Source organism: Chrysochloris asiatica, unplaced genomic scaffold, assembly GCF_000296735.1.
Source record: "Chrysochloris asiatica unplaced genomic scaffold, ChrAsi1.0 scaffold00010, whole genome shotgun sequence".
Taxonomy (NCBI): Eukaryota; Metazoa; Chordata; class Mammalia; order Afrosoricida; family Chrysochloridae; genus Chrysochloris; species Chrysochloris asiatica.
The window spans coordinates 8,996,234-9,021,095 of NW_006408528.1; the positions used below are offsets into that span (position 1 = coordinate 8,996,234).

The following is a 24,862-nucleotide window of genomic DNA, read 5'->3' on the forward strand; positions in this document are numbered from 1 at the left end:
TATGAGCCAACCTACACTTATTTAGTAAAACAAATATAAATGTTATGGCATACTCAGACAAGAAAATAAAAAACAAAATAAGAAATTTTTCCATTTCACAGAATAATGTGTATTCTCTGCAGGATGGGGGATAATTGCACCTGTGTGTTTGTTTTAAAATTTGAATTTATAAGAATCACCTGGGAGCTTTAAAAAGTACTGATGCTCTGACTGCACTCTAGACCAATTACATTAGAGTCTATGGAGGTGGAAACCAGGCATGGATTTCCCATGAAAAGCCAAGGTGGAGACCCACTGAAGAATGTCATTTACCCAGCTGATGGCAGGTGTCCCTGTTCATTCAATTCATTATGTCTTCTTTAGCGTCATCATTTAGCAAACTGAGGGCTGCTTTGTGATGGTATCCATAGAGTCAATGAAATTGGAAAGATCCCTGATGTTGTAATGGTTAAGTACGTGGCTGCTAACTGAAAGGTTCATGGTTCAACATCTCCCCTCCCCCTAGCAGATCTGTGGGAGAGAGATCTAATTATCTGCTCCTATAAAGATCAGTCTAAAAAGCCCTATGGGGCAGTTTTATTCTGTTACATGGGGTTGTTGTTAGTTGAAATCAACTTGATGGCACTCAAAAACAACAACAAAATTGGCACCATTTAGGAGCAAGCAGGGAGAAAAGCCAAGTGGAAAGCAGAGGTTTTAGTGAACCAAAGGAAGAAATTTGTCAGCCTTTAAACTTGGACTCATGGTGTGGCACTGTAGGATCAGCACTGGCTTGCAAACTACAATACTGGCAGTTCAAACCCACCAGCTGCTCCTTGGGAAGCCTATATAGGAGGGCTGGGGAACATCTGGTCTGCAGGCCATGTAAGACCTGCTAACTCATTTGGTCTGGCCCTGCCAAGGCAACCACAGTCCCAGACATCCAAATGTAGCAGGCTAACTTCTAAGCTGATCATTTTGTATGGCCCTCAAATGATGTTATAAATATACAAATGGCTCTTCGCAGAAAAAAGGTTCCCCACTGCAGTTCAAGTTCATCAGTTACTCCTTGGAAACCCTATACAGGGTCACTATGGGTAAGAACCAACTCAACGGCACTTAACAACAAAAACAACCCCTTATATTGTTATGCAAGGTCAATATAAGTGGAAGCCAACTCAATGGCACTTAACAACAATATTAACAAATTTGAAGGAGTCTTCAAGGTCGGTGGTTCAAGCTCACCATCTGCTCCTTGGAAACCCCATACAGGGTCGCTATGGGTCAGGATCAGCTCGACGGCACTTAACAACAACAACAACAAAGTGTCTTTCAGAGTCAGAGCTATTAAGTCCTGAGTCCAGAGAGGTGAGGGATGGTCCCCAGAGCAGTGGGCCTGCTAGAAACAGGAGTGCACCAGGGAGATTTCCTGGAATAATTCTTTTCTGAAGTTGGATCCTTAGTTCAGATGTAATAGGATACTTGGGTGAGCTTGCTTAGTTTACAAAGGAGCACTGATATCACATTTCCAACATTTCAGTGTGTTGGTAGTTACAGCAAATCATCTCAGAAAACCCTAAGCCTAACTCAGTGATGCTACATCTTTATCTCCAAAATCTTTTTCATGATTTAGAATTTTGTTCCATTTTTCTCCCACTTTATCCAGTACTTTCTAATGTGCTCCCTTTCAGAGCAGTTGGCAGTGGTCTCCAGGCACCATCTAGTGCTGGTTTAAGGGCAGTGGAGGCTGAGGTTCACATGGTCCACTAGTCCTTTGGCCTAATTGTTTCCACATGTCTTTTTATTTTCTGCCTTCTTCTGCTCCAGATGGGAGCGATCAATAGTTGTTTCTTAGATGGCTGCTCACAAGCTTTTAAGACCCCAGTCTCTACTTCCCAAAGTACAATGTAGAAGAACATTTTCTTTGTGGACTCTGAGTTCCAATTGACTTTAATATCCCCAACACTATGTTCCTAAGTTTTCAGGTCCAGCAACTCATTCCCTCATGGTATCTGTTCTATGACTAAGAAATCTTCATGGCTTTACCTTGAACACCTGTTCAATTTGAGATTAAATAAGCCAGAATTTACTCAAGGACAAAGTTCAGAAGACAGGAAAGTTTAGGAAAACAGAGGACTGAAGATGGGAAGCTCAGGGTAAAAGTGGGCTGTGTAATGTTACATTGTGGATATTGCAATTAATGGACAAAATGAAATGGGTGCAAATGGATAAATAGAAAACAGATTTGTTCTGTAAACCTTCACCAAATACACAATAAAATTTTATTTTTATTAAAAAAATAAAAATAAATAAAAAGAGCCCTGGTTATGCAGTGGCTACTAAGCAAAAGGTTGGTAGTTTGAACCCACAAGCTGCTTCATGAGAGAAAGATGTGGTTTCAGCTTCTGAACATTTTTCAGCCTTGAAACTTCATTGGGGTAGTTCTGCTCTGTTGTACAGGATTACTGTGCATCAGAATGAACTTTCTACTGACAGTCTGGGGCTTGGTTCTATTTAAAAGGACAGAAACATAGTGGACAGAACCCTACATATGTAAGTCTGTAAGATGATGATTCTTAGAATGAACTGTTTTTCTAGTTGGGAGATTTGTCAACAAAATAATTACATTCATTCAATTCATGAATTTTATATTCTTTTCAATACTGCATTAAAAGGGATAGTAATTCCTTTTCTTATTAAATGGAGAAAGTTCTGTTTAATGATTGGTGTTGCACTCAGCATGTAGCAACGTAAAACAAGCTATTGTGACGTATTCTAAAGGCTGTATTTAAAGGAAGCTAAATTATGAATGATTTTGAGGTGAGATAAATGGAAGCTGGAAAGAATGTTTAAAAACTATAGATGTGACAAAGAAGTGAAGAGCTAGAAGGCCAGACTGTCTGGGGCCCTAAGTAGGGAGTATCATACAGTTTAAACGCTGTATAGAAGTTATCATTGAATGACATTATACTGCACCAAATTGCATTTCTTCCCATTTATTTTTTTGTTTTGTTTTTAGTTTTCAGAAATGCTGCCTAGAATTGAGTGGAAGCACCTGTTTAGGTCCATAATCATTGGTCCTGGTGATTATTTTTTGGGTTTGTTAGACCTTCTTCTCTTTTAAAGAGTGATCCCTAATTTTTTATATGGAGTCCAGGTGTGGCACCGTGGGCTAATGCACTGGACTGCAAGTTGTTTGAGCTACAAGATCTGTGGTTCAAGCTCAGCAGCCACTCCTTGGAAATCCCATACAGGGTTGCTGTGGGTTGGAACTGACTTGACAGCACTTAACAACAACAATAATGTTTTATTTATATAAGGAGCACCGTTGTTGTAATGGCTAAGCACTTAGCTGCTTAACCAAAAAGTTAATGGTTCAAAACTACCAGCCATTGAAAAAAGTCCTGCTGTGATCTGTTTTTGTTAAGTTTGCAGCCTAGGAAACCCTAGGGAGCAGTTTGGCTCTGCTCGGAAGGCTGCTATGAGTTCAAATCAACTTGATGGCACACTACAGCACCGATTTTTAACATTTTGCTTGTTTGTTTGTTTCTTCCCTCCATAAATGTGTTTGCCAATCCCACCTCATTCTCTGGTTTCTGGATTACTTCACAGCTTCTCAGTGCAACTTTCTTAGCGGCGCCAGTGAGAATTCTGAGCTGAATTTAGCAGTGCTTCTAATAACAGTACTTTATACAAGAAATGATAACTGTGGGTTGCACAATTCAAAGTATGTAATCAATGGCACTAAGGGTACATGTAAAAACCGTTGAATGTGTGTGTTTTACTGTGTATATTCTCAATAAGAAAAAAAAAATAGATGGCTTTTTTTTTTTTTTTTACTGTGTAAATTTTACTTTTATAATCATCCAGCAAGACCAAAGTGACGAGAAAAAAAGAGTCTGACCAGGCAGATGAGATGGGAATGGTCTGGGTAGAAGCAAGAAGCTACTAAAAGATTAAAAAATATAAATGTTCCGATTCAGCATGACAGACAATATATATGGTGGTGGCTGTGTGCCGTGAAGTCAGTTCCGACTCATAGTGACCCTGTACAGGGTTTCCGAGGCTATAAATCTTTACGGGAGCAGAAAGCCTCATCTTTCTCCCACGGAACAGCTGGTAGTTTCAAACTGCCGACCTTGCGGTTCACAGCCCGATTTGTAACCGGTACACTACCAGAGCTCAGTGGTATTTACCAGGTCGATTTAAAGCTTAGTGGGGTGGCAGATGGGATAAGCAATTACAGAGAGGCCAGACAGGCCCAGGGAGCCAGAAGGGTAAAGTCGATGATCAAACAAAAGATTCTGAATAAGATGAGATGCGTGTGCACAGCATCTGTATTTGGAATAAATAACCTGCAATGGTTATTTTCCCCAGTACTCCACCCTAAGGGTAGGGTTAGAATGAAACTCAGATAACACTTTTTCTCTTGGATTCAGAAATTAAGGGGCTAAAGCCTGGTTCCTGTTTCCTCCTTAGTGATGTATGATTCTCTCTGACAATTCTACCACCTCTCCCATAACCATAGAGGCAGGAGCCCAGAAAACCAGCAAGACTTTCAGACACAGACAGGATCCCAGCCCTGATTAAAGAGATGTTGACAACACACAGAATCCTCCTAACATGATACATGTTCCCTAGGACTGCCCAGGGTGTCAGTAACGCCCATTTCAGCCGCACTCTGACGCCCTCTCTCCTCCAACACCCAGAATCTGCTTCCGCCCACATCACACAATCCTTTCTGCAAACCCACCGTGCCCTTTGTCAACCTTCATTGATGAGACTAGAATTTGTAGCATGTTCTACTCAGTGTAGCAAAGAAAATGAAGTAGGAGCTGAAGCTAGAGCCTGGATAGCGTCTTCCAGTAGAAAAGTCACGTGGGTTCTGCACAAACCTGGGAGAAGCTTGTTTTCCTGAATGTGGGATGCTAGCAGAATGTGGGTTGGGGTGTGCAGAATGAAAGAAGTTGCTTCTGTAGTTCCCCCCCAGGTTTTTTGTCTCCCATATCATCCTCCTAAAATAGCTTTTATTAACAGACAAAGCCCAGTGAGAACTTACATAAAACTGTAACATGTATGCTTGTGTTGCTGTTGTTGGTTGCCATCAAGCTGGCTCTGAGTCATGGTAACTCCATGTGCAACAGATCCAGACATCACCCTGTGCTGTACCATATCAGCATGGTTTTTGGATCAGACTATTGTTACCTTGTTTTGTTTTGATCATTAACTGATTTTCAGAAGTGGCTGACCATGACTTTCTTCCTAGTCCATCTTGGTCTAGAAGCTCTACCGAAACCTGTTCAACATCATAAAACACACAAGTTCCACTGACAGACAGATGGTCACTGCACTTGAAATCCATTGGGCAGAATCGAACCTGGGCCTCCCTCATGGAAGGTGATGATTCTACCACTGTCTCTCTGTGTGTGCATTAAAAAAAAAAAAAATCCAAAAACAAGTGTTTTAATGAAAATGAAGAAAAATTGCTCAGATACCTGCCTGCTACTGAATTAACTGCTATTAAGTTTCCATTTGCCTTTTTTGACCTTATTTGTGTATAACTTGTAATTAGAGAATTTGTAATCAGAGAACAGCTATAACCTGTAAAAACTTGTTTCAATTAGACCCACTCCATTGTTTACATCTCCCATTTTTATTTTGCACGTTCACAAAACCATGAAAATAATGAGCCAGAAACTTAGCTAATTGGATTATCTAATTTTATTCTTCCCCAAACTCTGATGTAGCTATGGCCATCTTATTTTTCAAATGAGGAAGCCGAGGCACAATAAGGTGCAAGACCTGACCCAAGCTCCGAGAACTCAAAGTGACAGAGCTAGGGTTTAAGTTACTGCTGTCTGTTGTGGAGCTGTGGAGTCCTGGTGTGGCGCCATAGGATAAGCACCCCATCTCAAGGTTGGTTTGAACTGCAAGGTCAGTGGTTCAAACTCACGAGCCGCTCCTTGGAAACCTTATACAAGGTCGCTATGAGTCGGAACCGACTCAAGGACACACAACAACAACAAAATGTGGCGCTGTAGGATAAGCACTGGACTTCTAGACTCAAGGTTAGTGGTTCAAACCATCATCCATTCCTAGGAAACCCTATGCAGGGTCACTGTGAATCAGAATCTGCACTTAACAATAACTCCAACTCAGATCGTCTCATTTATAGCTCTTTGAGCCACCTAGTGGACAACATTTGCATGTACTGCAGGCATTTGAAACTTCTAATTAGATTCTAATTAATATCTGCTGGAGCCCTGGTGTGGCGCTGTGATTGACTGCAAAGTCCATTTTGAAAGCAAGATGGGCGGTTCAAGCTCTCCAGTAGCTCCTCAGAAATCGTATACAGGGTTACTATGAGTCGGAACGGACTGGATGGCACTTAACTACAGCAACAACAACCTTTGGTTGATAGACGGGGCTGCTAACTGAAAGGTTGGGGATGCAGAAGAAAGACATGGTGCTATACTTCTGAAAATTCAGCCACTGATTTTTTAGCCTCCCTGTAGAGTATAGTTCTATTGTGACACAATGGAGTTGCCAGGAATGGAAACTGTCTCAATGGTAACTGTGTTTTAGTTTTTACGTTCTGTGAGTCCCACAAACAAACAATAACAAAACCCAAACACCTCCTCTTTCTGACTTCCTTGTCTGGTGTTCAAACTTAGAAATACCTTTGTCTCAAACTTCTGTACCTTCACACATTCAGTTGGCTTCTAGGTCCTGCTGAGTGTCACTTACAGGGGTCCTTGACTTAATCTTTAGGAGCCTAAAGGAACTCACACTCCCAGAGTTTGAGAACTACTCTTGTCTGCATCAGGATCACCTGAAGGCTTTGTTTAAAAGCCAGTTTACCAGGCCCCTCCCCCAGTTTCTGATCTGGTCCACTATGCTGTAGGCAAAAACTGTGCATACATCCCCCTGCTCCAGGAACCACACTTTGAGACTCAGTGGCCTTTGAAATTCTTTGAGAATCTCAGTACCACTAAGCATAGTACAGGTTAGCAGGGACTACAGTTAGCAGAATCCCAAGGGCATTAGAAGCACAGAGGACAGAAGGCTTGGATTTGCCCGAGGAGAAGAAGGAAGGCTTCAGGATTCCTGCTAAGTGTGTGAGAGAGCAGTCTACTCTTCTGGATCTTTTAATTTGCCTCACCTTCATTAATTCAATAATTTCAATTTGTGGAGTAATAACGTTAGATTAGGATTTTGCATTTGAAAACAAGTAATGGTTTAAAATGAAGAGAGTAGGAGGAAATAAGATACAGAAGGGAATAATAATGGCAATTGTGGTTGTTGTGAAGTGCCATCGAGTCAATTCCGACCCATAGCGACTCTGTATAGGGTTTCCAAGGATCAGCTGGTGAGTTTGAGCTACTGACCTTGCAGTTCAAACTGACTTTACAGTTTGACACATTAGCCCACAGCGCCACACCAGGACCCCATAAAAATGGCAATAGTTGATGTTTTCTCTTAAAAATCTATGTCAATAAATACAGAAATCCCTTAATTAACAAAGGAAACACATAGGCAACCCCAAATGGAATAAGGGCTCTTTGTCTTTCTGTAAAAAGACCCCATCAGCCAATACCTTCATTCATCAAAGCTGCATTGCTTTCCTGGCTCACAAATATAGCATCCTTCTCTCTTCAATCTCCTCCCCAACTCCCAAATTCTAGTCTAACCTAGAATCTGCCTAACAGCATTACAATTTACACCTCTTTTCATAGATGCTTGCAAAAAAAATGATGAAATGTCTAGTCTGCATTCAAATTGCCAGACAAGCAGGACATGAGAGGGCAGAGGGAAAGCCGAGGAGAGCAGTGCCCTCTGGCAGCCTCTACCTCTCCTGTTAGGATAACACTATGTCCAATAATTTGCAAAGCCCTGTAATCTATGAGTCCTATCCTCCTGGGATGGGCTCCTCACCACTGTCCGGACGCCTGTTCAGAGGCTGCGGCTGACCTGTGCCTTGGAACTGACCAGAGTAGCACAGAGGGTACCATGGGGTCTTGTTTATTTTCTTATGTCCTTATAACTGCATCTCTCCCCCTTACTCTGACACACTCCTAGACCTACAAGCAAATGTTCTTCCCAGAAAATGAAAAATAAACATAAAAGAATGAGAACACAGAGAGATGGAGTTCACAGGATTTCAATAACTATACATAGAGATATTGTTACAACACTAATGGCAGTACTAGTCCCTAATCCCATCCTTTTATCAGATAAACTACAATTTTTGGAGTAATGGTACTTAAAGTTCTTGTCCTGATAGTGGCGCAGTGTCTAGATATTTGGGATCAGAATGTTTCTCAGAGGTCCTCAGCCCTGGATGTCCATCTAGTGTTAAGCTGGATGACAAATTTAAGTAACAAATTCAGATAGAGAAATATTATCTCTAGTGTTCCCTGTACCTCCTTCTAGTTATTAACAGTTCCCCAAAAGTTGTTAGCATCCTGGCTTCTAATATTATGGACTAATTTTTTTAAAGGAATATAAATAATATGTGTTTTTGTGTCTAGCTTCTTTCTTTCAATATTATAATGTGTATTGCTGTTTGGAAGTGTAATGTGTTCATTCTCATTACTATATAGTATTTCATTTTTACTGTTACTGGGCATTAGGCAGTGAAACATTGATAAATTGGGATATTAAGATTAAGGACCCTACTTATCAAAAGTTACACGAAGAGGACTGATTGTGAGTGTTGCAAATGTAAAGATAGACATTTTGTAACAAAAGGAGGGGAGTGGTTGATCTTGCAGTCTAGGGTCGGAGGACCCTGGAACCATCAAGGGAGAAAAGTGGAGTGTGGGACCCTATCCAGAGAAGCAGTGACACCAGAGACGGAGGCAGAGATGATGACGTGGAGAGATGGAGCAGCTGGGGACACTGGACTCAGGGAGAGAGAAGGACTATGTGCTGATGGTCAGGGGAGCAGGCTTGTGGAGTGTGCCCTTTGGTTGTATAAATGGTTATATATTCCTGAGTGCTTCCGTGTACATCCAAAAAAAAACAAAAAAATGACAGAGGGAATAGAAGCAAATGCCATTGAATAATGATGCATGGAGGGGATTGTAATCATTGCAATGAAACGAAATATGATAGGATAAATGTAAAGCTGATGTTCTCGGGTGTAAACTATCACTCAAATTCACAACAAGAACTTAAAAAAAAAAAAGTTACGTGAAGAGAATTACAAGGAAAGTCACGGACGGGAATATGCATATATATGCATTATATATAGTTATATATATATATATATATATGTGTGTGTGTGTGTGTGTGTGTTACAGGAAGTGATGGTGGCTCAGTGGGTTATGCACTAAACTGCTAAAGGCAAGGTAAGCTGTTGAATCTACCAGCTGCTCCCCAGAAGAAAGATTAGGTTTTCTGCTCCCGTTAAGATTTACAGCTTCAGAAATCCTATGTAAGGGTACTATGAATTGGGAACCCACCAGACAACAATTCTTAATTCAACACGAATGTGTGGAGCAACAAGTTTGTGTGTTTAACTGGATCCAAGAAAAAGAGAATTAACATAGTGAATAAATTATAGTCATGGATAGAGAACAGCAAATAAAACACAAGGGAGAATACAAACAACTCTAAGCAGTTATTTACTTTAAAAGTAGAAACACTATTATTTATGGTGCAGCAAACTGGATACCCTTTGAATATAGCTGGAATAAGGCGCCTTTGTTGACAACCAAGTACAAAACATGACTCCTCCTGTTTCCCTGCTCTTTTCTCCACTCTACACACAATACCTACTACCCATTCCCCTCTTTTCCTCCCAGAATCTGCTAGCATTAGCAGAGACTCTATCCCATGAAAGCCCTGCTGCTGTAGTTGTATGTTTTCATTTCACTACTAGTCATAGTGACCCTATATGATGGCATAGAACTGCCCTACACATGAGCTGATTGCCAGGACGCTTCTCCCTTGGAACCTCAGGGTAGGTTTGAACCCCTGAATTTTTGGTTAGCTGCCAAGCACTTAACCACTGTGTCACAAGGGCTCCTTGAAGTCCTGCTAGGACCTGAAAAAATTGGGATAAAGTCCAGTCTGTACTAACCTATACAGATAAGTGAATAATGAGAACCCCTGTGGGCTTCTTTGTGCAAGCCTTTATCTATTTCTGCATCGTATGCTCTGGACAGTTTTGAGTTGATCAGTAGTGTTCAGCCGTGGCTGTCCCTCAGAACCCTCAAGGCAACTGTTAGAAGATGTGACTGTCCAGACCCCATAGGAGTGGCACCGTTTGGCTGGAGATAAAGTTTGAGAACATTTTATGAAGCTACACAAGTGTTCTTTCTGCTGTGCAGGCAGAGCTGAGAATCACAAGAGCTCATTCAATTGTGTATGGACTTTCCACTGAAGAGTAAATTTTGTTAGCTGCCATTATGGAAAGCTGACAAGCTGACTCCTTGAATACCTGGGGGAATTAAGTCAAGATCATTGCAATTTCAAAATAAAAAATAATTTACTATTGTTTAATATAATGCTGGAGTCCTGGTGTGGTGTTGTTATATAAAGCGGTCGGTTTGAGCCACAGGGTCGGTGGTTCATACTCGCCAGCCACTGCTTGGAAACCCCATATTGGGTCACTATGAGTCGGAACCAATTTGACAGCACTTCACAACAATATTGTTGTTGGTAGGGTTTCCAAGGAGCAGCTGATAGGTTTGAACTGCCAACCTGTGGTTTACAGTCTAGTGCTGATCTTACATAGACACACACACACACACACACACACACACACACATATTTTCCCTCTCAAGTTTGTGAAAAGCTTGCGATGGTAAATGGGAGTGTCCTGCTTAGTCTGGAGGGATGAGCAGAGTATCTGGCCCAGGTGCAAGATCTCTTTTTTATAGTTTTAATGGTATCTGAATGTCAAATATTAACTTTTGTTCAATAATGATAATAATAGAGACTGACATTTTTAACCACCTACAATAAGCACTTGACTATGATCCATGGATTCAAGACCACCTCTCACTCTGTGATGAGACTTTCTGCTCCCATAAAGATTTAAAGCTCAGGGACCCTATACAGGATCGCTATGAGTGGGAACCAACTTCACAGCACTTAACAACAACAGCTGTGTTCCAGCAGTACCTCAATAGGGAACTGTGAGAAATTTAAGCCAAATTTAAGCTAGATTCAGAAGAGAAAGTTTAATGAAGGATATCATTGCTGATATTAGATGAATCTTGGCTGAAAGCAGAGAATACCAGAATGAAGGCTCTTGTGTTCTATTAACTATGCAAAGACATTCAACTGTGAGGATCCTAACAAATTATGGGTAGTAATGTGAAGAAGGAGCTCTGGTAATGTAGTGGTTACGAATCAGGCTGCTAACCTCAAGGTCAGCAGTTTGAAACTACCAGCTGTTCCGTGAGCGAAAGATGAGGCTTTCTGCTCCCGTAAAGATTTGCAGCCTCAGAAACCCTGTGCAGGGTCACTATGAGTCGGAACCGACTCCACGGTACTTAACAACAACAACAACAATGTGAAGAAGAGGAATTCCAGAACACTTCACTGTGGTCCTGCAGAACCTGTACGTAGACCTAGGGACAGGCTTTCAAACAGAGCCAGTGGACACTGCATGATATAAAATTAGGAAAGGTGTACGTTAGAGCTGTATCCTTTCGTCATACTTATTCAGTCTGTATGCTGAGCAAATAATCTCAGAAGCTGGGTTATACGAAGAAAAATGTGGTATCAAGACTGGAGGAAGGCTCATTAACAACCTGTGGTATTCAGGTAACATAACCTTGCTTGCTCAAAGTGAAGAAGACTTGAGGCACTTACTGATGAATATCAAAGACTAGAACATCTAGTATGGATCCTACCACATTATCAAACACACACACAAATCTTCACAAGTGGACCAATAAACAACATCATGATAAATGGAACAAAGACTGAAGTTGTCAAGGGTTTCATTTTGCTTGGATCTATGCTCATGGAACCGACTCGACGGCACTTAACAACAACAACAACATGCTCATGGAAGCAGTAGTCAAGAAATCAAATGACAAAGCATTTGACAAATCTGCTATAAAAGGCCTCTTAAAAGTATTCAAAAGCAAAGATGCAACTTTGCAGACTATGGTGTGCCTGGCTCAAGACATGATATTTCCAATTGCCTCATGTTGTTGTTGTTAAGTGCTGTTGAGTCGGTTCTGACCCATAGCGAACCTGTATAGGATTTCCAAGGAGCGACAAGTGGGTTTGAACCACTGACTTTGCAGTTCAAACTGACCTTGCAGTCCAGCGCATTAGCCTGCAGCACCACACCAGGACTCCAATTGCTTCAAATGCTTGTGTAAACTGGAGAAGAACTGATGCCTTTGAATTATGGTGCTGAAGAATATCGAATATATGAGGAAGCTTCAAAAAATTTGTAGAAAAAAATGGAATTTTTCTAGTAACATTTTAAAGTCCCCTGTAAGATAAATACTGGACTGCTAACCGCAACTGCAAGGTTGACAGTTCAAACCCACCAGCCTTTCCTCAGAAACCCTTTACAGAGTCAATATGAGTTGGAACTAACTTGACGGCACTTAACAATAATAACAATAAGGTGGACTGCCATAGAAATGAAGGACTCTGTCTTGGGAATACAGTAGAATGCTTCTTAGAAGTCAGGATGGTGACTCTGTCTCACATACGTTGGACAAGTTATCAAGAAGAACCAGTCCCCGGAGAAGGACATCACGCTTGGTAAAGCAAGGATTCAGTGAAAGAGAAAGCTCCTCAAAAAGATAGATCGGCACATTGACTTCAACAAGCTCAAACATAGCAATGGGTGTGAGGTGGCTACAGGATGGGGCAATGTTTTGTTCTGTTCTACATAGAATCAATATGAGTCAGAACCAACTTGATGGCACCTAAGAACAACCACCTTGGGGACAAATTAGGTTGAATGTGACAGAGAATTTGGCTAAAATGAAGGCCTGGTCAAGTTTTCTAGCAGTAAGTGAAACAGCAAGTGGTAGACACATACCCTTAGGCTGCCTGGAGGTGGGGAGTGAGCGGTGCTGCTGAGATGAGGCTCCCTCCGGATGTCATGTCATTAGGAGACAGAGTGCACAGTGACAGGAAAGTTTAATGCCAAGATAAAAAGGAATTGGAGTAACCAAAACACTGACTAAGAGGCAATGAAGAGATTCCACAGAACATAGGAATCATAGATAGGACAGCCACTCCCCTGGGACTGAAAGAGTATGCGCACCCTCCCCATACTGAAACCCAGGCCTTGTTGGAGGAGGCACAGCTGGCTCACTGAATGGCAGAGAAGTTGCTGTGGTGCCAACTTGGTTGTTGTTGTTGTTGTTGTAAAGTGCCGTCGAGTCGGTTCCGACCCATAGTGACCCTGTATAGGGTTTCCTAAGAACAGATGGTGAGCTTGAACCATCGACCTTGCAGTTCAAATGGCTTTGCAGTCTGGTGCATTAACCCACAGCACCACACCAGGACTCCTTGGTAGAACTTGCTAAAAATCTGCCTTCTGAAACTCGACAGAAATCAGATCTCTAGGTGAGGCACTGTGGCAGTCCTGGTGTGGTGCTGTGGGTTAAAACACTGGACCTCAAGGCCAATTTGAACCACAAAGTCCGTGGTTCAAACTCATCAGCTGCTCCCTGGAAGCCCTACACAGGATCAGTGTGTGTCAGACCCAACTTGACAGCACTCACAACAACAGAATGTGCTAAGAAGGAGCAATAGTTAAGTACTTGCTAACCAAAAGGTTGTCAGTTTGAACTCACCCAGAAGCCCTGTGGGAGAAAGCACTGGCAATCTAGATAAAGCTTCTCTGTCACGTGGGGTTGCTGTGAGTCAATACCTAACAACAGGGTGCCAAGGCAAGCTGTTCACAGGAAAGTGTCTCACAGGAGGCAGCCACTAAACCATCTGAGGGGGCAAAGAGGGAAGTTGCAGGCCAGCAAGACTGTGGGAGCTGGGCAGTACTGTATCAGCCAGGCACTGAAGAAAACAGGCACACTTACACACACAAGAACCAAGAAGTTGAATGCTTTCTGGCAGCATCTCTCTTGTGCCCTCTACTGACAAAGCTTAAGATTGTGCCATCTGGCCAAGGAAAAATATCTAGTAAGGTCCAAATTATTTCACAAAGCAGGCTTTGGATAAATTTGCTATCACACCAGGGTCATTCCAGGCTGCTCCTCTATCCTTTGCCCTCTGATCTGATGGGCACCAATCCTAGTTTGCCCTGGAAATAGGTGTGTGTACCTCCTCATGGCCACCCCACTCTCTCTCTCACGTCCTTCCTGGTCTCCTGCCTTGCCTTTCCACTGCTTCCAGAGACATTTTTCTTGAGGTGAAACTGCATCTATGAATGGACAGTGTAAGCAATTTCTCTATGAATTTACACAAATAAGACCAAAGGTATATAATACTAACTGGTCTAAAGTGACACATGATAATACTGGTGTGGCACTGCAGGATAATGCACTGGATCAAAAAGTGGGCAGTTTAAACTCACCAGATGCTCCTTGGAAACCCTATACAGGGATGCTAAGAGTCGTACTGACTCAAAGGCACTTAATAACAACAACAATATCTGGAAATTAGAAATTCTCTTCTTGAATTTTTCTCTTGATTTTTGGAATTTTTTTCTGTGGTAAAGTACATACAACAAAAAAATTGCCACTTTAACCCACTTATAAGTGACTTAAATTATATTTATAATATTGTACAGTCTTGGTGTGGCACTGTGGGCTAATGCGTCAGACTGCAAAGTCACTTGAACTGCAAGTTTGGTGGTTCAAACTCACCAGCCGCTCCTTGGAAACCTTATACAGGGTAGCTACGGGTCAGAATCAACTCAACGGCGCTTAACAACAACAACAACAACAGCCATTTATTTCTAAAACTTTTAAATTACCCCGAACAGAAACTTAGTACCTCTTAAGAAATATCATCCCATTTTCCCTTGGCCCTGGTATGTTTAAATGTGCTTGCCTGCTATAGATATGGAGTCCTGGTGTGGTGCTGCAGGCGAATGCACTAGACAGCAAGGTCAGTTTGGACCACAGGGTTGTTGGCTCAAGCTCATTAACTGCTTCCCAGAAACCCTATACAGGGTCACTATGAGTCAAACTGACTCAATAGCACCTAGCAACAACTATAGATAGTTCATATAAGTGGGATCATACAAATTGTCCTTTTGTGTGATTCCCTGGATGGCAAAGCTTAATGATCACTCAGCTTGATACTTGCCAAATATATCCATGTCAAGCTAGTGTTGGTAAATGCCAAGGAGTTGGTTCTGGCTGACAAATTTCCCACTCTGATCACCTGGATATGACCAGTATATCATTGTTTAACGTACCAGAAGGCCATTTTGGGAGGGCTTAAGTGAGCTGGGTGATAAAGTGCTATTAAATCCTGGAGAAATGGGGAATTAAGGAATGGGTACAAAGTGGTTGAGGCAGAGAGGCACAGTGATTTATTGTAATTAAATTCCATGGAGGTGGAATACATAGACCATCCCCATAATCCACTGGAAGGATAGCAATGGCATTTCAGCTGATAAACCTTGATTGGCTGACTATTGGTAAGCTTTGAATTAGATGAAGCTGATATGTATGCTTTTGAGCGTGGTCACCCAACACTGAGAGGCATATCAGTTAAAACTTGGACAGATCAAAAGATGGAAAAAGGGGGATACCATGGTGCAGTGCTGTATGATAAGCACTAGACTACTAGCCTCAAGGTCAGTGGTTTCAAAGCATCATCCGCTCCTTAGAAACCCTATACAGGGTCCCTGAGTTGGAACTGGCTGAACAGCACTTAACTACAACGACATAAGACATACTTATGGTGCATGAGTAAGGGGATGTTTGAAATGGAGGCCACTGTATCTGATCAGAGCCAGGGCTGGTACAGCAGATTCTTGGGATGACTGAGCCTGTCCTTGTCCTGCATGCAAGTGTCACAAGTGATTGGTTACATCATAATCTCGAGGACCTAGAGAGACACCAGTTGTATGAGAGTGTCCAGTGGCTCACATAAAAACTATGTGGAAACAGGGGATGGTGGGGTTGACTTTGACTGCTCTGGTAGCACAATAATTATGAATTGGGCTGTTAACCTCCAGGTCAGCAGTTCAAAACTACCAGCTGTTCCTTGAGAGAAAGATGAGGCTTTCTGCTCCTGTAAAGATTTACAGCCTCGAAAACACTATACAGGGTCGTTATGAGTCAGAATCAATTCCACAACACACCATCACCACTACCACTACCAACCAAAGCCTGTTCATTTGTTTTCCCTAATAAGGCACTCAGCTCTTCACTTTGCTCAGGCTACTACTATGAGATTCCCTGGGTCTCACACAGATTGAGCCAATAAAGTGTAACCCTCTGTTTGCAAACAAGAAAGGGTAACACTTTAAGGTTACTAATTATCCTTAGTGTACAGAACTTTCTATAGTGAGACTGCCTTTCCTCTCTGGGAATCTAGCATCTTGGTCAGGGTGTCTGCTATATCATTTTGGCTACTGAACACTTTGTAGATGATGAAAGTGTAATACTATGTAGGATTTTCAATCTCTGTGATGATTATACAATTAATGTCTATCAAGCATTTGGGGAGCGTGGGGCTCCATATGACAATCATAGGAGGGCAGTTAGTCACAGAAAATTTCAAAAGTCAGCTAGAGAAGACAAAGTTAGGTATTATAATGAAACGTGCAAAGAACTGGAATTAGAAAACCAAAAAGAAAAAAACATGCTCAGCATTTCTCAAACTGAAACAAAATGAAGAAAAAAATTCAGGTCTCAACCTGTGATATTGAAGGATTCTATGGGCAAAATGGAGTCCTGGTGTGGCTCTGTAGGATAAACACTGGACCGCAAGGTCAGTTTGAACCACAAGTCAGCAGTTAAAACTCACCAGCTGCTTCTCAGAAACGCTATACAGGGTTGCTATGAGTAGGAACCGAATAGACAGCACTTAACAACAACAACAATGGGCAAAATATTGAATGATGCAGGAAGCATTAAAAGAATATGGAAGGAAGATGGCGGAATAGCAACACAAAGTGCCTAGTACTTAGTCTCCAGTAGGACTTCGCTTCCAACCTCAGGGGCAGCGGCAACAATCACTGAGCGCAAAGTGCCCAGGGTAGCTAGCCAAGACGCTGAATGTAAAAATCTTCAGTGGCAGCTCCCACCAGGATTTATCTCAGAAAACTGCTGATCTCCTGGGCCTGGAGCTAGGCAAGGTGGTGACAGGGAAATTTAGAAACCAGGAGACCTGCATGGAAATCCATGAGAGTGTGCATGAAAAAGATGTCTACATTGTTCAGAGTGGCTGTGGAGACATCAACGACAGTCTAACGGAGCTGTTGATCATGATTAATGCCTGCAAGATTGCTTCAGCCAGTCAGGTCACTGCATTCATTCCTAGTTTCCCTATACCCAGGAGGATAAGAAGGGTAAGAGCCAGGCTCCAATCTCAGCCAAGCTTGTCACAAATATACTGTCTGTAGCAGGTGCAGATCATATTATCACCATGGATCTACATGCCTCTCAAATTCAGGGCTGTTTTTATATCTCAGTGGACAATTTGCATGCGGAGCCAGCTGTCCTGAAGTGGATACAGGAAATATCTCTGAGTGGAGGAACTGCACAATTGTCTTGCCTGATGCTGATGGAGCTAAGAAAGTGACCTCCATTGAAGACCAGTTGAATGTGAACTTCATAAAGAACAGAAGAAAACTAATGAAGTAGACCGTGTGGTGCTTGTAGATGTGAAGAATTGAGTAGCCATTCTTGTGGACGACATGGCCGACACTTGTGGCACCATCTGCTATGCAGCTGACAAACTTCTCTCAGCTGGAGCCACCAGAGTTTATGCTATCTTGACTCATGGAATCTTTTTTGGCCCACCATCTCTCGCATCAACAATGCGTGCTTTGAAGTGGTAGTACCATACCTCAAGAGGATAAGATGAAGCATTGCTCCAAAATACAGGTGATTGACATTTCCATGATCCTTACAGAAGCCATCAGGAGAACACACAATGGGGAATCAGTTTCCTACTTTTTCAGCCATGTCCTTTTGTAACAATCACTTCAGAGGTGTTGGAAAAAAAAAAAAATGTCACCCTGTCCTTTGTTTTTCCTTTGGTATTTGACAAACAAGTCTGCAGAAGACCCAGCTTGCTCCAGTGTAGCTTGTTGCATCCCATACCCGGTATCTTACAGTTTATCCTAATTTGGGGAGAGACAGCTTGAAATTGCTGGCATCTCCAACCTGCATTGTCTCATTCTGGCTTCCTTGTTGATTTGGGAAGCCTTGCAGCTTTAACTACAGCTCAGCTGCTGCAAGTGTTCAGACTTGGAGGGTGTCTTGTGGAGCTGTTTGAAGGTGACTGGGAAGCTTAGATTGCTTTGCAAGTGAATGCTTCAGGGGTTTTGGGTGTTGTTCAGGACAACTAGCAACCAAGCCAACTCAATACATATTCTCCCTGTGGTATATCACATACCATGTGTCATAATTTTGTTATGTCTGTGTCAAATTACAGCAAGAGCCCTAGACAACTCCCAACTCAGTTCTCCCGGTTGCTGACCACCCCTCCTTCCCACCCACACAAGGCAGGAGCCAGCAGCTGTCAAGTTGAACAGCCATTGGGTGGGGAGGACAGGTCAATCATGAGGAAGGCAGCACAGTGTCTGCCGGCAAAGGCTTCTTGGGAGAGAAAACTGGATCTGTCACCATCTGCTCAAAGCTGTGTATCTTGAATTAGCCTTTGTGTCTGTTCCATTTCTATTTGACTTTGCCTTCCACTATATCTTGACCTTTTCCTGGCCAAATAATCCTCTTGGGTGCAAATAATTATTTCCCATAGTCTCATGGAAAATCAACTCACTCCATGCTGTGTAATGTGTAGCACATTACATGACTTTGCTGTAGCTTAAATCTTCCTTGGCTGCCCGCCATCATGATTTGAGATGATTTCACGGCACCATTTTATAATTTAAATATTTTCATCATCTTTCCATGGATCTGATTGGGCTCTCAAATGACCTGAAATGTCTGTTAAAAATATTGATGTAACTGTCTCCTGTCAAGGAAACTAATGAAGTGTCTGTATGAATGTGAAAAAAAAAAAAAAAGCGTATGGAAAGAATACATAGAATCACTGTAACAAAGACAAATGGCAGTTGCTCAACCATTTCAAGAGGTAGCATATGATCAAGAGTCAATGGTACTGAAGGAAGAAGTCCAAGCTGCACTGAGGGCATCAGCAAAGAACAAAGCTTCGGAAACTGATGGACTATAAGTTGAAATCATTCAATAAACTGATACAACACTGGAGGCACTCACTCATGTATGCCAAAAAATTTGGAAGACAGCTACCTGTCCAATTGATTGGAAGAGATCCATATTTGTGCCCACTGGGATCAAATGTAACAATTGTGAGAACTGTGAAGGAGCCAGCAGTGTTTTGTTCTGTTCTGCATATAGGGTCACTATAGTCACTATGAGTCAGAACTGACTTGACAGACCCTAACAACAACAAGTTTTAGTAATGTGACTTTAGAAAAATTGCATAACCTTCAAAGAGAGACGATACAACAGAATGCAGCTATTATTGTACAATAACATTAATATCACATGTAATAAAATTTTGCTAAAACAATTTAGAAAAAGCAAATTGTTGAACCGTAAATTGACTGCAACAGTGTATTGATGGGAACTGCTAGAGAGGTTCAAGCCCAATTCAGACAAAAATGTAGATCGAGGTATATCATACCTGTGCTTTACTGATTATTCAAAGGCTCCTCTCAACAGTGTATGGATAACACACAAAGAATGGGTATTCTAGAACACTTAATTGTACTCATGAGGAACCTGTATATAGGCCAAGAGGTAGTCGGTCATTTGAACAGAACAAGGGGCCACTGAATAGTTTAAAATCAGGAAAGGGGTACACCAGTGTTGTATTCTTTCAGCATACTTATTCAATCTGTATGCTGTGCAAATAATATGAGAAGCAGGATTATATGAAATAGAACATGTCAAGACTCATTAATAATCATTCACTTGCAGATGACACAACCTTGCTTGTTGGGAGTGAAAAGGATTTAAAATATTTAACGGTGAAGATCAAAGAGTAGTCTTCAATATGGATTGCGCCTCACTGTAAGGAAACAGGAATCCTCATAACTGGACCAATAAATAACATTATGATAAATGGAGGAAAGATTGAAGTTGGATTGGATCCAAAATGAACACTCATGGAAACAGCAGTCAAGAAATCCAATGATGAACTGCATTAGGCAAGTCTGTTGCACAAGACCTCTTTAAAGTGTTCAAGAGCAAAGATGTCAGTCTCAGGACTAAGTTGCACCTGCTCCAAGTCATGGCATTTTCAATCACTTCATTTGCATATGGATGCATTTGAATCTTGGTTTTGGAGTAGCATAATAAAAGTACCATGGACTGCCAGAAGAACAAACTATGTTGGAAGAAGTACAGCCAGAATGCTCCTGAGAAGCAAAGGTGGCAAGACTTCTTAAACTTCAGACACGTTGCCATCAGGGATCACTCCCTGGAGAAGGACCTTATGCTTTATAAAGTGGAGGGTCAATGAAAAAGAGGAAATCCCCTAAAGAGATGGATTGACACACTGGCTTTGAGTCAAAACTGATACAATGGCACCTAACAACAACACCCAATCATATGTAGCCACTAAAACTATGACTACAAGAGACCACTAAACAATTCCCTGCACCACAGCCTTCAAGAAATGCTGGAAGAAAACAAACAAGTTGAAATAATAAGACCTGGTTGGGGTGAGAAGGCAGTTGACTCTTTCAGTGTGGGTAGTCATTCCTGATTTGGTAACATTAGAACTGTGATATAGAATATGAAGCTGTGTAGTGATCTGAGAGCAGAGGACCCCAGATGGAGGAAACAGCAAGGGTAAAGTCCCAAGGTGCAAATAACCTTGGAAGATACAAGGAAGAGAGTAGGCCAGCACGTCTAGTGTCTGGTCAACAAGGAACAATGTGGTATGAGATTCGATTGGAAAGAAGGTAGGCAAGAGCCAAGTCATATAAGGCTTGAGGATTTAGGATTTTATTTTGTGTGAATAAATTACCTTAAAGAGTTCTGAATAGGGCAGTGCTATGATCTGAACTGTGTCCTTGTGAGATTTACCTAGCCGCTATATAAATTTAAGGTGGAATCTGGGAGTTCAGGTGCCCTTGCTTCAGAAGAAGCTCTTGACCCTCATGAGATCAGCTCTCATCCACGGTTCACTCCTTTTTGGAGAAAATCTCAGTGAGTGCCCCACAAGTGATGTAAAACTCCTACTCTTGACTGGCACTTCAGTCATGTTTGTCAGTCCCTTTATGTTATTTATTGTTCTCCCTAAACCTCTCCCCAATACTTTAACTCTCAGAAGAAAATGCTGCCTTAGAGGAAAAAGGACCTGTGAGGGGCAGATCTTTTGAGCCAAATATCCCTCCTTTTCTAGGTTTAATCACTACCTGTGCTCATCTTACCTACTGCTTTTTGTTCTCAGAGAAGTAGAACTTGAACCTTTCCAAAGGAATCCCTTCTTGTTCAAGATCAACTGCAAGATCCTGTGTCTATGAAATTTTCACTCTGGATTTGAAAGATAAACAATTAAACTAGAAAATAAGACAATTTTGGATAGCAATAAGAGCTATGAAAACAATGAGAGAGGGTTAAGACTCTTGAAGCAGAAATTGACTACTTCAACAGATAAGAGTAGACCTTTCTAAAGAGGTGACAGTGGAGTTGAGATGCAATTAACAGAAAAAGTTAAAATATCTGGAGAAAGTGCAGAAGAGAAGGAACAGCAAGTGCAAAGGGCCTACACAGGACTTGGCTTTGCAAGAGGAATGAAAATGTTCCTCTTTGATAGCTAGAGGTTGTTGTTGTTGGTAAGTGTCGTCGAGTCGGTTCTGACCCATAGCCACCCTGTACAGGGTTTCTGAGGCTGTAAATCTTTACAGGAGCAGAAAGCCTCATCTTTCTCCCGTGGAGCGGCTGGCAGTTTCCAACTGCTGACCTTAAGGTTCGCAGTCCAATTCGTAACCACTATGCTACCAGAGCTCCCTTGATAGCTACAGGAGGAGTATAGAAAAAGATGAGGTTAGAGAAGTAATCAGGGATCTGCTCATTTGGGCTTAGAGTAAGGAGTGTTGATTGTGTTTTAAGTTCAAGGGGAAGTAGTTGAATGTTCAAAGCTGGAGAGTATGGTCTAATTCGTGCTTTAAAAGATCATTTGAGTAACTCTATGAAGAATTGATTCTCAGGCCAAATGAGATGAAATCACTCAAGGGGAATGAGACTTAGTTCTCAGGAGCACACAAGTGACTGTTGTTGTTAAGTGACTAAGTCCATTCTGATGCACAGCAACTCTATATAGGGTTTCCCAGGTGAGCTTGAACCACTGACCTTGCAGTTCAAACAGACCTTGCAGTCCAGAGCATTAACCCACAGCACCACACCAGGACTCCAACTAAGCAACTAATAGACCAGAAGAGAGATGATGATGATGATTTGAACCAGGATGGTAGCTGTGGAGAGAGCTGAGAAAAGTAGATGGTCTTGATACTGATTTCTGTGGGATAAGTAAAATAATTTATGTTGTTGAGAATATACACAGCAGAACACACACCAATAAGACAATTTCTACATGTGTCAATTTGTTGTTGTTGTTGAGTGTCGTCGAGTGGATTCTGACCCATAGCGACCCTGTATAGGGTTTCCAAGGAGTAGCTGGTGAGCTTGAACCGCCGACCATGCAGTTCAAACGGCTTGGCAGCCTGGCGCATTAACCCACAGCGCCACACCAGTGACACATTTTTTACATTCTTTAAGTTGTATAACCAGTCTCACCCTTGTTTTCTGAATTGTGCCTCCCTCATGAAGATAAACTCCCTGCCCTTGACATTTCCTATCTATTCTTTAGAGTTGCTGTTGTCAATCGGATCCTATGTAAGTAGTTCTTTAACAGAGCACAACGTTCAAGGCAGACCTTCTTAACTAATTAAAGGAATTTATTGATGGAATATATTTGGACAGGAATGGAAAGAAAAAGCTGTGGCATACCTTTCCTAACCTTTACTCTTTGTCTTAATCCAGGTAATTTCTTGGTTTGAATCAGATACTTCCTGTTTTTAATTAAATGATCATTTATCTTTTAACTTAAAAGTGACTGTAAAGGAACCTCTTACATACTGTGCTGCTCCCATCGCTCTGACACCCAATGGTGAATTTTGGTACCTGTCCCAACACTCAGAGAAAACTGTGATGATAGTGAGCCTTTCACTCACAACACTTGTGTCATTGGCTTCAAGTCAACAAACCTCTCTTGGCTTTTTGCCCTTTCCCTCACATTTGACTGTTAATTTTTGGTATCCATAGAGTATTAGCATTCATAATGTCCTGCTATGATATTTCTCTTTGGAATCTCAAGGTGAAATTTTACTTCTTACATTCATTTACCTGACTTAATCTTCTAGCCATTTCTGATGGTTTGAAAATCTATATTATAATCATTACGCTTAACGTTGATTGTGTAATTACTATGTGCTAGGCACATCTCCAATCCCAGTGTACATATTGTAAAATTTTATTCATGCTGTGATGTAGTATTGTTGTTATTTTTATTTTTAAATGAGGAAACAGACTCCATAAGGTTAAGAATTTTGTCCAAGCTCAAGCAGTTAAGTAAATGGCAAAGCTTGGGTTTGAACTCAAGTCCACCTGAGTCCTAAACTGTCCTTAGAACCACTGTGGTCTACTGACTTCTAAAATTCTCTCTCAACCAAATCCAACCTCTTTCACACAAAAGAATCTACAACCCAAAGTATTTGTGTGTGTGTTCTTTATTTTGTTTCACAATTCTCTCTTCTATTAGGCTCGACATCTAAAAATGTCCTTGTCTCCTTCCACTTCATTATCCTTGTCAAATTGGTCTCCAAGTCTCACAGTGTTTAGATTATGCAAAACGTTGTAGATGTCATAGCAAGCTTGTGCTGTTTATATGGCTCCAGGAAATGACAGAATACAAATTGAAATGATTCAATAAATTGATGCAGTATGGGAGATGCTCTTTACTTTATGCCAAGAAATTCAGAAAACAACTACCTGGCCAACTGATTGGCAGAAATGCATATTTGTGCCCATTCAAAAAAAAAAGGTGACCCAAATGCAATGCAGAAATCATCCAACAATATCATTAATATCACATGAAAAATTTTGCTGAAGACATGTCAACAGGGAGCTGCCATAAATTCAAACTGAATTCAGCAGAGGACAAAGAATTAGGGATCTCATTGCTGATGTCATAGCTGAAAGCAAAGAATACCAGAAATAAGTTTACTTATGCTTTACTGACTATGCAAAGACATTTGACTGTGTGTATCATAGAAAACTATGGGTAGGTAACCTTGCAAAGAAAGGATATTCCAAAGCACCTAATTATGCTTATGAGGAACCTATACATAGACCAGGAGGCAGTTAAAACAGAAGAAGGGGATAGTGAATGATGCAAAATCAGGAAATGTTGTGTACCAGATGTTTATCCATTCATCATATTTATTTAATCCGTATGATGAGCAAATAATCCAAGAAACTGGATTATATGAAGAAGAGCTTGGCATAGAATTGAAGAAAGACTCATTAACAATTGAGATATGAAGATGGTACAACCTTCTTTCTGGAAGTGAAGAGGAATTAAAATACTGATGAAGATCAACTATTACTGTTTCCAGTAAAGAAAATGAAAATCCTCAGAATTGTACCAATACAAATAAACATGATAAACAGAGAAAGTCCTGATATGGTGG

At 41.4% G+C, this 24,862-nt stretch overlaps 1 pseudogene; it reads left to right on the forward strand.

Moving 5' to 3' along the window:
* The first annotated feature begins 15,540 nt into the window (after positions 1-15,540).
* LOC102841019 lies at positions 15,541-18,092 on the forward strand (annotated as a pseudogene).
* Positions 18,093-24,862: the final 6,770 nt, after the last annotated feature.